We start from the raw sequence: 13136 nt of genomic DNA, 5'->3' as shown, positions 1-13136 counted from the left end.
AGTTGCTCCCCAAGAGAAAAGCAAAGAGAGTTCTCCAAAAAAATGAGAGTTTATGTAAGTGAACATGTTTCATAGTTGATGTGGTGTTCAAAGGTAGACTCACCATAATGTGAATAATGTAAATATAAAGCTTAAGCTTCAGGGCTCCTCACATGCACAGAAACTTTCTAAGACCCTGTTCCTAATTTTGTGTTCTTTCCTCAAAAACAGTCTGCACAAAACCTAGATCTGCCCCTGGCATATCGGAGGAGTAAGTGTGATGGATAATAGTGATGGTATCAGTTAAGGAACCAGGGTAAGGGGAGATAGAACAAAGCTCAGGGCCATGGCGGACATGGGGCAGAATGCCCTGTGTGAGGTGCAAGTCTAAAACTGCAGATTCCTCCTTCTTCCCTTCAGAACCAGACACTTTTCCTCTTGGTTGTGCATGCCTGTGACTGGCACCATTATTCATTCATTCTGGTCTTAGAACCCATAGTCACACTGGCTCCTCCCTTAGTAACCAGGGGAGGGGATTCTATCCCAGCCATATATTTTGTTTGCTTGTTTGTTTTTTGTTGTTTTGTTTTGTTTTGTTTTGTTTTTAGAGAGTGGGGGGAAGGGGCAGAGGGAGAGGGAGAGAGAGAATTTTAAGCAGGCTCCATGCCCAGCGCAGAGTCCGACCCAGGGCTCGATCTCACAACACTGACATCATTATCTGAGCTGAAATCAAGAGTCAAACACTTAACAAACTGAGCCACCCAGGCACCCCTATCCCAGCCATGTTTTTAGTCTGTGTTTCCTCCTTTCCAGTCCCACCATTATCACCATAGTTCAGGCTGCCATTATAGCTAATCCCAAATCTTGCCACAGACTGCCAAAGGTCTCCCTACTCCCTCCAGCCTCATCCCTCCTAGGCACTATGGCCTTATCCCCTGCTGTTTCTGTTTCTCTGGAGAACACTGACCAATACAGTGTCTAATACACATTTGTACAGTTAACAAAGTTGTGGTGAACACGTGGTATCCTGTACATTCAGGATGCTTCTGGGCTATGCGGGATTAGTTTAGAAGACCTCTGGCACACTATACTTCAAGGAAAGATGAATTCAGTGAGCAATTGTTTGGTTGCAGGGATGGAAATCCACCCACTCAGGCAAAGTAAAGGAGACATGTTGAACGGATACAGAGACTCTCCCAGAACCCAAAGGCAGGAAGCAGAACACACATCACCAGGCAGTTTATCTCTCATCTACCTGGTTTGGAGCCACACAGTGACTCTCTCTTCCTGTGTATCTTCTCTGCTTTCTAATGGAAGGCCAGGTTGCTCTGCAAACACTATTTCCCAATACAGTCCCATTCTAAGGTACTTGGGGGGTTAGGACTTCAAGCTATGAATTGGGGAAGAACACAGTTCAGCCCATGACATACCCCTCTGACAAGGGATATAAGTAATCCACTCAACCTGAAGTTCCTCTTCAAGAATATGGGGGTAATATTGTCTCATATGATCTTATGTGAAAGATGAAAAGGGGATAGACATAGAACATAAATGATAATTAGTACAACTGTATTTTTTCCCAAACAAGTGGCAGGGCACCCACTTCCTAGGCTCCAGAACTGTTCGTGTGTCACATCAGATGGCTCTGCTCCTGCACTCTTCTCTTGTTTGGGTTAATCATGGTCACTCCATATTTACACCTTGCATGGAATAAGTAGGGTATTTTAAACATCAATTTTATTATCCAGTTATGCTAATGGTGCATGAAATAACATGTGAAGAACCCATTAAACATTGTGAAAGAGTTTCCATTTCTTAAAATTGAGGGAATAATAAGAGAGGCCAACATAATTCATTGCCGGGGGCGGAGAGAGGCTGACTTTCATCTTCAGATGCCCTTCTAGGAAACAAAAGTTTCCTAACTTGGAACTCCGTATTTCAAAAGAATTTGGGGAAAAGCTAAGCCTCCTAGGCATTACCCAGCAGCATGTTTTTGCCAAGAAATAATTAACAGTGTGTGTAAAGAAGCATAGGAATAAAAATTAACAGCTTGTAGTTGAGATGAATTTTGATCTAGAATGTTAATTTTTTTTTCCCTTCATCAAATTCTATTCTGGTCTCTGACTCATCCTCATTGTAGGACCACAGTCTGTTAGTTCCAGGTATAACTTGCGTGGAAAAGGATGAAGGATAAATCCACAAACAGCTCCTGCAGATCCTTCGCCCCACCTGAGACTGATACCAGCCCCACCCGAAGCTCTCAGGAACGTCAGGCAACAATGGATTCTAATTGCCCATATGTGAATCTGTGATGGCCATCTACTCATTTCTTCAGATTCTTTTAGATCCTAGAATTCTAGGTTCCTGGGGACACTTCGTACTCCTGGCTTCTAGGACATCATACTCTCTTGGATTTCCTTCTGCCCCATTGGTCGCACCCCACTTCTCCCCCATCACCTTTGCTGGTTTCTCCCCATCTTCCCTACCCTTTACTATTGGAGACACCGGGAGCTGGCCTTGGACTTCTTTTCTTCTCTATCTACAGTCACTTCCTTGGTGCTTGCATCTAGTCGCATGGTTATAAATCCCTTCTATAAGCTGCTGATGTCTAGCTTTAGCTCTCTCCCTGTGAGCTCCAGACTGGTTTGTCAAGCTGCTTACTTGGCTACCTCACAAGCCTCTGAAATGTAACTGTCCCCAAATCCAACTCTTGATCTTCCCTTATAAACTTGCTCCATCTCAATCAATGTTAACTACGTCCTTCCAGTTGCTCAAGCCAAGACCAAAAACTCTTGGTATGTCCTTGACTCACTTCTTTACTTCATATTCAACGCCCAATCCAATCCAACAGCAAATCCTGTCAGCTCTACCTTCAAACCATATCCTGACACTTAACTTACCCTTCTCAACAGGTCCTCTGCCCACACCCTGATCCAAGCCACCATCATGTTTCATGTTGATTATTACTCTTTGCTCCCCTCTAGACTATTCTCTACACAGTGGTAGCTGGAGAGATCCATTTAGAACATGAGTCAGATTAAATCATTCCTCTGGTCCAACCCATCCATAGCTGCCATTTTATGGAGAGCAAAGGCCAGTATCTGTACAATGACTTCAAGGCCTTACAGGATTCAGCCTCCCCTTATCACTGCCCTGACTTATATTTCCCTCACTCTGTTCCATTCACTCTAACCTTCTCTATTCCTCAACCCACGCCAGGTGTGCTCCTTCCACACTCTTTTACTGTTTCGTCTACCTGGAAGGTGCCTCCCCAAATAGCCACATGGCTGATTCTTTGCAGCCTTTGGAGGCTTTGATGAAATGTCACCTTCCCTGTGAGATATTTGCTGGCCATGCTATTTTAAAATTACAGCCACCTCCCAACCTGTACTAGCACTTTCTCTCTTTCATCCCAGCCATGTTTTCCCCATGGCCTTTGTCATCATTTGACATACCACATGTTTTCTTACATGTCCTGTTTACTTTCTGTCTTTAACAGCAGAATATAACCCCCATGAGGTCAGGGCTTTGTCTATTTTGTTTACTTCTGTATCTCCAGCACCCAAAACAGATTAACCTATTATATGAATATAAGAATGATTGTGCTGGAAAATTCTTCGAAAACCATCTAGTCCACCACCTCATAGAATAACTGAAAAAACTGAAGCAAAGCCTATAACAATTGTTGATATCATACAATTTGTTAACGGTAGAGTTGAGATCAGAACCCTGGTTTCCTGACTCTGAATCCAGGCTTTCATCAAGTAGAACGTCATCTATCTTCAGTCCAAATGGATTACAGTGTTTGAGGACAGAGGTCATGGTCACAAATTTCTCTCTAATCACGGTCCCTGGCCCCATTCAAACTAATTGTGATGAAAAAATATTGATTTCCTGGTCACTAAACCAGTGGCAAACCCAAAGAGGTAAGAGTATTAAGAAAGGCCTTTAGGGGCACCTGGGTGGCTCAGTCATTAGGCTTCTGCCTTCGGCTCAGGTCATGATCCCAGGGTCCTGGGATCGAGCCCCACATCGGGCTCCCTGCTCGGCGGGAAGCCTGCTTCTCCCCACCCCCCCACTCCTCCTGTTTGTGTTCCCTCTCTAGCTATGTCTCTCTCTTTCAAATAAATAAATAAAATCTTTAAAAAAAAAAAAAAGAAAGGGCTTTATTCCATCGAGCATTAGAGTACACATGACTTGATTTATGAGTCAGCTTCTAACAGAGAGAGGATGATAACCCCGATACTCACCATTCCTGAGTGCCCACCAAATTCCAGGTCCTCTATGTACATGATCTCATTTAATCTTTACAACCAGCTTCTAAGGAAGTAGTATATATTCTCATTTTCAGATGAGTAGATTTAGATATGGAGAAGCTAAATAACTTTCCAACTTCATACAACTAATAAGAAGCAGAGCTGGGGTTCGCAGCTGTGTTTGCTTGACTGGAAGCCATGTTCCAAACCACTGCACTGTATTACCTCCCATACACAGGTCCAAATGGTCAATTCCCACTAAGGAAGAAGCATTTGATTCCAGGTTTCCTAACTTGTTTACAGGCCCAGAACCTCTTATTTCATTCTATGCATGGAAACTTCCATTGTTTCCTGGGAGGTAGCCATTCAGCTAATCCAGGTACCGTCTGAAAAATGCTGACTCCAGAGCAAAAACTTTCACCAGTGGTGTAAGCAATTAAATGTTAAGAAGCCCATATAAAATAGTGAGAAGAGCGTAGAATTCTTTTCACTATTCACATGGGAGTGGATGGGCACAGGATGAGAGAGAAATGGCAAAAAGTGAATGAGGTATCACTGAAGGCATCAACGGTTGTACTCGGCACATTACATGTATTATTTCATTTATTTCTCATAACAACCTTTTGAGGTAACTGTCGCAATAGTATTGTCTTTCTACAGATGAGAAAACAAAGTTTGAAAGAGATAACTTGCCCAAGGTCATCCAGCTATCAGATGAAGATGATTGCAAAACCATCAGATATTCCCTAATCTCTGCTGAGCAAGCTCAGAAGATCTAAGTTCTAGATTGAGATTTGCCATTGACTTAACTAAGCCTCAGTTTCCTTGCATGAAAATGAGAAAACTATATCAGATCTTCTCAAAGCTTTAACATTCTACTGTTCTAGTTTTCCTCCAGCAAAAGCCCTTAAAGGCCTTTAAGTTAATGGAAAAAAGTAAAATCATTCTCTAATGGTGAAGACAGGCATGGGAATGAGTAGTTTTGTTCACTTATGACATGTACAATGACAAAAGCATGTGTAAAACGCAGAAGGAAGGAGTGATTCATACTCAACTGGTAGGCAACACACATTCTCCCAGACCTTTCAGTTCATAGAACCGATGCAGTCACACAGACAGAGGACCATCTTTGCCCATTTGCCAAGCCATCAGCTATAATTTCCATTTGCCTTATTATACTTCCTTTCTTGCAGTTCCCGAGGATTATGTGTCTACAAAAATGGGCCACGGGATTGGAGCATTCAGAAGGTGAAAGGGAGGAGGAATGAGAACAGAGTATAACGCACCACTAATGATGCCTGAATGGGATGGACTTCAGCTGCGCTGCTGTGAAGGGGAGCCAGGATGGGACCAAGGGGCACAGAAAGAATACCGATGCGAGAACATTAATGGGCAATTCTATATGCTTCCCAGTCAAGCCTTGAGATGGGCAGGTGTCAGAGCCAGAGAACTTAGTGAAACCAGGAGGGGAAGATGGGAAAACTGACAAACCAAGATGATACTGAGGCCATGGTGCTAAACTTGGGGTAGAGCATCCTTTTATGAAGATTGTCATAGACTGGGCTGAGGTGAGTTGACATCTAAAAGAATCAATGCCAAAAAATAAAAAACATAATAAAGGTATCAATGCCAGGTGTCTGTTGAATTATTGGCCTCTTTTATAACTGGCCATGTAACCTTCCACAAACAACGCCCTTTGGAATGCTTGCAAAATGGTGGTGGGAACAGTCGGACCTGTATTGGAAGCTCAGTCCACATTTATGGAATGGAAGAATGATAACTGCCAGCTTCGCTATCTAGAAAGCCATCTTGTATTCTTATTTTGGAAGAGTTGCTGGTGTTTGGAATTCTGGTGGCTGCCAGGAAATTGTCCAGTGAGGTTCAAGAGAAGGCAGAATTTTACCCTGAAGGGTGTGTCCCTGGTCTGGGCAGAAGGCTCGTTTGAAGAATGCATGCTTACAGCTGAGAAAGACCAAGAATCTGTTAGATTTTTAAAATAGATTTGACTGTGTGAATCACATTGAAGTTTACTCTACCATATTTTTTACTACTTCTATGTATGTTGATATCAGAGAAATTAGAAATTTTTTAAGTGATACAAAAAGAAAAAAAAAAACAAAACCTTAAGAATTAAAGAAAGCCCAAGCCAGCAAGGCAGAGACACTGATGGAAACAAGGTGACCAGAACACATGAGGGAGAGACCTAGTGTCACCTAACTCTGTGACCAGTGGGTCCTTCCTAGTGTCCTGGCTTTTGGCTTTGTACTCAGGAATGAAGCCCTCCTTCCCAATGAGGCCTGAACAGCATCTTCTAGTAAAGCTGGGTTAACCAAGGAGGAGACCAACAACCCTTTTTCATCTTATAATCCCAGATTGCGTTCTTTAAGAAAATGCCCAAACTTCTGTCTTGTTGTTACTGACACGTCCATTGTAAGAGGTGAGATCCACAATTGGTCCACATTGGGTCAACATTTTTCATAACAGAACCATACTCATTTCTTAGGGCTACTATGACAAAGTACCATACACTGAGTGCTTTAAACCACAAACATTGATTCTCCCACAGTTCTAGAGGCTGGAAGTCCAAGGTGTTGGCAAGGTCACATTCCCTCTGAAGTTACCAGAAAAGGATCTGTTCCCAGGCCTCTCTCCATCTTCTGGTAGTTCCTTGGCTCATGGTAGGATAACTCCAGTCTTCACCTGTCATTCCCCTGTGCACATACGTGTCAAAATGTCCCCTTTTTATAAGGTACCTGTCATATAATATGGACTAGGGCCCAACCTATTCCAGTATCACCTCATTTTACTTTAATTAATTACATCTGCAATAGCCCTGCCTCCAAATTAGGTCACATTCTGAGGCACTGAGGGTTAGGACTTCAACATATAAATTTAAGAGGTGAACAATAGCCAAACTACGGAAACAGCCTAGATGTCCATCGACAGATGAATGGATAAAGAAGATGTGGTATACACACACACACACACACACACACACACACACACACACACACATACTGGAATATTACGCAGCCATAAAAAAAAAAAAAACCAAAAACGAAATCTTGGGGCACCTGGGTGGCTCAGTTGTTAAGCATCTGCCTTTGGCTCAGGTCATGATGTCATGATCCCAGGGTCCTGGGATGGAGCCCTGCATCGGGCTCTCTGCTAGGCTGGAAGCCTGCTTCTCCCTCTCCCACTCCCCCTGCTTGTGTTCCCTCTCTCGATGTCTCTCTCTGTCAAGTAAATAAATAAAATTTAAAAAAAAAACAAAGAAACCCCGAAATCTTGCCATTTGCAACAATGTGATGGAACTAGAAGGTATTATGCTAAGCGAAATAAGTAATCAGAGAAAGATATATGATTTCACTGATATGAGGAATTTGAGAAACAAGACAGAGGATCATAGGGGAAGGAAGGGAAAAATGAAACGACAAAATCAGAGAGGGAGACAAACCGTAAGAGACTCTTAATCTCAGGAAACAAACTGAAGGTTGCTAGAATGGGGCGGGTAGGAGGGATGGGGTGGCTGGGTGATGGATATTGGGGAGGGTATGTGCTATGGTGAGCGCTGTGAATTGTGTAAGACTGATGAATCGCAGACCTGTACCCCTGAAAAAATAATACATTATATGTTAATAAAAATAAACAAATAAAATAAAAAAATAAAGAGGTAAAATATTCAGTTCATAACAAGAACATTGAATTGATTTCCTGGTTTGAAAAATCCTTTAAAATTCACAAGATAAACCCACATAATGAAAACATTGGGGTTCTATTTTATAGAAAATAAATGTGGCATAGGTCCTAGTAATAAGATTATAAGAAGTGCCAGATTCTAGGGTATGAATAAGAGAACAACGTCTTCTCCCCTTCCTCCACCCCTGGGTAAAGGTAACAACTTTCATCAGCATCTTTAACAGAAAGAGAAAAGTTCTTTAAAACAAGGTCTAAGCACAAGTCAGCAAACTATGGCCTGTAGGCCAAATATGGCCTTCCTTCTGTTTTTGTAAATAAATTTTTATTGGAACACAGCCCTGCCCATTTGTTTACCGATCATCTATGGCTGCTTTTGAACAATATCAACAGAGTTAAGTGGTTGCATTAGAGACTCTGCAACATGCTTAAAGCATGCTTAAAGCCTAAAACATTTACTACCTGGCCCTTTACAAAAAAAACTTTGCCAACATCTGGGCTAGTACAATGTAGCACTCAGCAAACAACCATAATCGAGAAGTTCTCAGGAGGTAACACAGCACAGCAATCACAGATTATCTGAGGCCTGGGGACCAGCATAAAAGGTCAGATGAAGTTCATCAGGATTGGACTGCCTCTCTCAAGCAGGCTGAGCAAACTCTTCAAAGGACAGCTCTTGAGGGAGAAGCATCCCAGACCCGCAAAACACTGTGCTCTCCCTTTCCCCGACAACAGAAGGTCAATATTCTATCTTCCCCCAAGGCAAGGTGATTCTTGGCCAGCTGCAGAACCCTTTGGCCTATGGGATTTAATATTTAATAAAACAAGTCACCTAACTGGAAAGAGTAACCTGGCCCTTTTGTCTTGGTTTTTCCCCTGAAGGTCTCCGTGCATGTGCTTTAGAGCAGTAGTTCTGAATACTGGGGCTGGCCTCTGAGGAGGTTTCCCCCAGCCCTTCGTGAAACAAGAAAAAGAAAGTGGGTCTTTTGTAACAGAACTATATTCCATTCACGATGCTGCCCTTTATTCTGGACTATGCCCTCCCGCTCTGGGGTTTGAAAATGCCCCTGCCACTTGGGACATCTGGGTGGCTCAATCGGTTAAGCATCTGCCTTCGGCTCAGGTCATGATCTCAGGATCCTGGGATCAAGCCCCGCATCGGGCTCCCTGCTCAGCGGGAAGTCTGCTTCTCCCTCTGCCTCCAGTTCCCCCCTGCTTGTGCGCTCTCTGACAAATAAAATCTTGAAAGAAAGAAAGAGAGAAAGAAAGAAAGAAAGAAAGAAAGAAAGAAAGAAAGAAAGAAAGAAAGAAAGAAAGAAAGAAAGAAAGAAAGAAAGAAAGAAAGAAAGAAAGAAAGAAAGAAAGAGAAAATGCCCCTATCTTGTATGAATTGATGGCGCAAATGGTTGGTAGTTGGCTTATTTATTTATTTTCTCGGGCCCTCGTTGGACCACATCACCCAATTTACTTTTTTCCCCCTAAAAATTCGCAAGCCCTAAATATTAAATGTCCAGGGCACATGACTCTGGGCAGGGCCTCTGACACAGCTGCTTTCTTGCATGAGGGGCCAGCTATGGGGGAGTGGCGCTAGCAGGTGAGTTACCTCTAGCAGATGCTCCCCCTACCTCTGTCCCTCTGTTCTAGAATGGCAAGTGGTCTGCTTCTGTGTGATCCCACTCTGCTTGTATGTTCCAGAAACTCAGCTGGAGTTAGCTGAAGGAAAAGAAGGAAAATAATGGCTCACATAGCCCAGCTTTGTCTCCTGTCCCTACAGGAGTGGAGCTGGCCCCTGGGGCCTGCATGAACCGGGGTCTCCAACCCCCTAGAACCACTTTCTGCTTTCCTGTCTCCTCTTTCTTTGCCCTCCATCACCATTTGCTCAAAAGGAGGGGGCATAGCTTTTAGCAGCTCCAGGCTTCCCTCTCTGCAGCTTTGGAAGCAGAGAAAAAATGGGGGGTGTTGGTCAGCTTTGGTTGAAAAGTCCCAGAGAAAGACTATGATGGGCTGGCCTTAGATCGCATGGCTGTCCCAACCAAAGGACGCTCAGGTCCCTTGATTGCTAACCTCCCCTCACTAGACCACAATGCTCCCATTAGGTAAGGATTTTCACAATCTTTCTTGACAAATCACAGAGCCTAGCCAAATGCCTGACACGTAGCGGGCTCTCACGGAATATTTGTTGACCTGATGAATCACTGAGCCCCCGTGGCAGTGGAGGAGGCCCAACCATAGCTCCACCTCTGCAGCCACATTAATCATTAATTCACTTCCCAGGAGTGGAGTTCTATTGTTAACAAATATCCACTGTGCTTTCCTACTGCGGAGTGAGGTGGACTTGAATGTGAAGTTCTAATACTGTGTAAGGTTGTAGCTGGTACGAAGAGATAAAATATGGCTGTCCACATGAATCATGGTACAGGGAGGATGCGTGCAATTGAACCAGAGTTGACAACCACACTTGACATAATACACCAGGCTTTAAAGCCATGCTCCAATTTTCCAGGCACTTCTTTGAGCCTGCCAGGATACTTTTGCACTTTTCTCGACCTTGCATTTCAAGAAAAATGCAGGTTTCAATTGATGAGCAATATTTGAGGGGAGGCTGTACGACTCTGGATATGTATTAGCTTTCATACCTTCTGTTATAGACATTACAATTTTGTTCAATTTTTTGAAATCTCCATATGCGAACCTTCTATTAAACCAAACCTTTGATCTCCGCCTACTCTGAATGCCTCCATATGACTTGTTACCATGGAGATGATCACATACACCTCATTTAATTGTGTAAACAGCATACAGTTCTGTCCATCTTAATCTCACCAACAGACAGTTCCATTTTTCCCTTTACTTCTGTAAGTTTGGATTTTAGCTTTGGCGAATTTAGAACACCATGTTGAAGGACTCGGGTGTTTCAAGTCAACAATGAAATTCAATTTCTATTGATGAATTAATTAGACTCCTAATATTCAATAAATTCAGATGCAGGAGAGACCATCCTTAACAAACTAGAACTCGAATTCGCAAGATCAGAGTTTCAATTTCACTTTAATTATTTGAAACTCAGGAAAGTGTTATTCTAGTGAAGATGACCAAAAAATGCTTTTTAAAACAAAGCAATATTTAAAATAAATATACTTTTTAAAAGAAAAAGTATGCTTTTTCAAATGTACTTTTTAAAATTCTAGGTTATAGAAAGGCCTAAGAACTCACCACATTGAGGTAACTACTCACTGCAGGGAAACCAGATCACTTGTCTTGATTGTCACTGGTTCCCACTTGGGGGCCGGGAAACAATAGATTATGGTTGGCGCGCACATGCATGTACGCGCGTGCACACACGGAGAATTATCCTAACCCATAGCATGTAAACAAAGGATGTGGAGCACAGGAGAGAAATGTTCCTGCTTCAAAGTCTTGATAATTGCTGTGGGCACCAAGGACCTGAAGGGAGGCCAAGAAAGAAAGGTAAGGTGTTGCCCGCTGAGACTTGAGCTCAGAAGTCTTTGTCTGGGGCTAGGGTCCTGGCGAAATTCTGAACAGTGATAAGAGGTATGAAGACCAGCTCATGTAGCCCCTCAAAGCCCTCTGTTTTCATGTCATCTGCCTTCAAGAGCGCTTTCCTGCTTTTCTTTTTCTTTATCCATCTTTTGTCATAACAGAGAGCCAGGGAAAGTATATATTTACATATTAGCACACATTGTGTGAAAACTTGTTTCTTAGTCTTCATTTAAAAATCAGAAATAACATTTGATATCTCTTCTTAAAAAAAAAACACGCTACCTAAAAGAATTAAATTGCTTTTATTTCTGCATGGGGCTTATCTGTTTTAAATTTTCCCTTGTGGGTCTGTAGCCCTCAATAAAATGATTTCCTATCTTTTCTCTAAGTAGTATATTTTCATCATTTAAATTCAAAATATTCACGTTTCCCTTTCCATAACAATTATTTTTAAAATTCTACTTTGGTAGTCACCAGCAATTTAGAAAATAGTCTTTTCTATGAGATTAGATTTTTGTTTTGAGATATATATATATGTATATATATACATATACATATATATATTCTGGAAAAACTGACATTAATTTCAACTCCTGATAATCTGTCTACCTAGAATCATGCATTTGTTTATTTAAAAAATTATTTTTTGTCTACTCTAAGTACCTCACATAGTACCTACAATATTTGTCTTTTTGTGACTGACTGACTTGTTTCACTTAGCATAATGTCATCAAGTTTCATCCATATTAGAGTGTCAGAACTTCCTTCCTTTTTAGGACTGAATGATATTCCATTGTATTTATATGTACCACATTCTGTTTGTCCATTCATCTACCAATAGCCACTTGGATTGCTCTAGCTTTTGGCTACTGTGAATAAAGCTGCTATGAACACGGGTATAGAAACATCTCTTTGAAACCCTGCTTTCAATTCTTTTGTGTATATACCCAGGAGTGGAACTGCAGAATCATTGAGCAATTTTATTTTTAATGTTTTGAGAAACCATCATGCTGTTTTCCACTGAACCATTTTATATTCCCCATGACAGTGCACAAGTGTTCCAATTTTTCCATATCCTTTCCATCTCTTGCTATTTTCTGTTGTTTTGAAAAGTAGCCATCCTACTGGATATGAGATGATATCTCATTGTGTCTTTGATGTGAGTTCCCTTAATAATTAGTGATGTACTTGTTGGTCATTTGTTTATCTTCTTTAGAGAAATGTCTATTCAATTCTTTTGCCTACTTTCAAGTAGGCTGTTTTTGGGTTTTGTTGTTGTTGTTGAATTACAGGAGTTCTTTACATATTGGATGTTAACCCCTTACCAGAATTATGATTTGTATTTTTTTCCCATTCTATAAGTTGCCTTTTCACTCCATTGATTGTGTCCTTTGATGTACAGAAGTTATTAATTTTTATGTACATATATTCTTTAAGACTCTGCAGACATATATTTCTTTTCTTAAATTTTTATTTTTTTAATTCCAGTACAATTAACATACAGAGTTATATTAGTTTCAGGTGTACAATATACTGATTCAAAAATTCTATACATTACTCAGTGCTTATCACAATAAGTGTATTCTTAATCCCCTTCACCTATTTCACCCATCCTCCATGTGTTCCCTTTACAGGAAGATATATAGATATATGATACACTGACTACACCCACCCACACACAATTCTAGTTTAAATGCACTGACT

Source organism: Eumetopias jubatus, unplaced genomic scaffold (assembly GCF_037043125.1).
Source record: "Eumetopias jubatus isolate StellerSeaLion01/CBP00866 unplaced genomic scaffold, mEumJub1_p1.0 scaffold_6, whole genome shotgun sequence".
NCBI classification, from domain to species: Eukaryota; Metazoa; Chordata; class Mammalia; order Carnivora; family Otariidae; genus Eumetopias; species Eumetopias jubatus.
The sequence above is the reverse complement of the archived record's forward strand: the minus strand, read 5'-3'. Positions refer to the sequence as shown.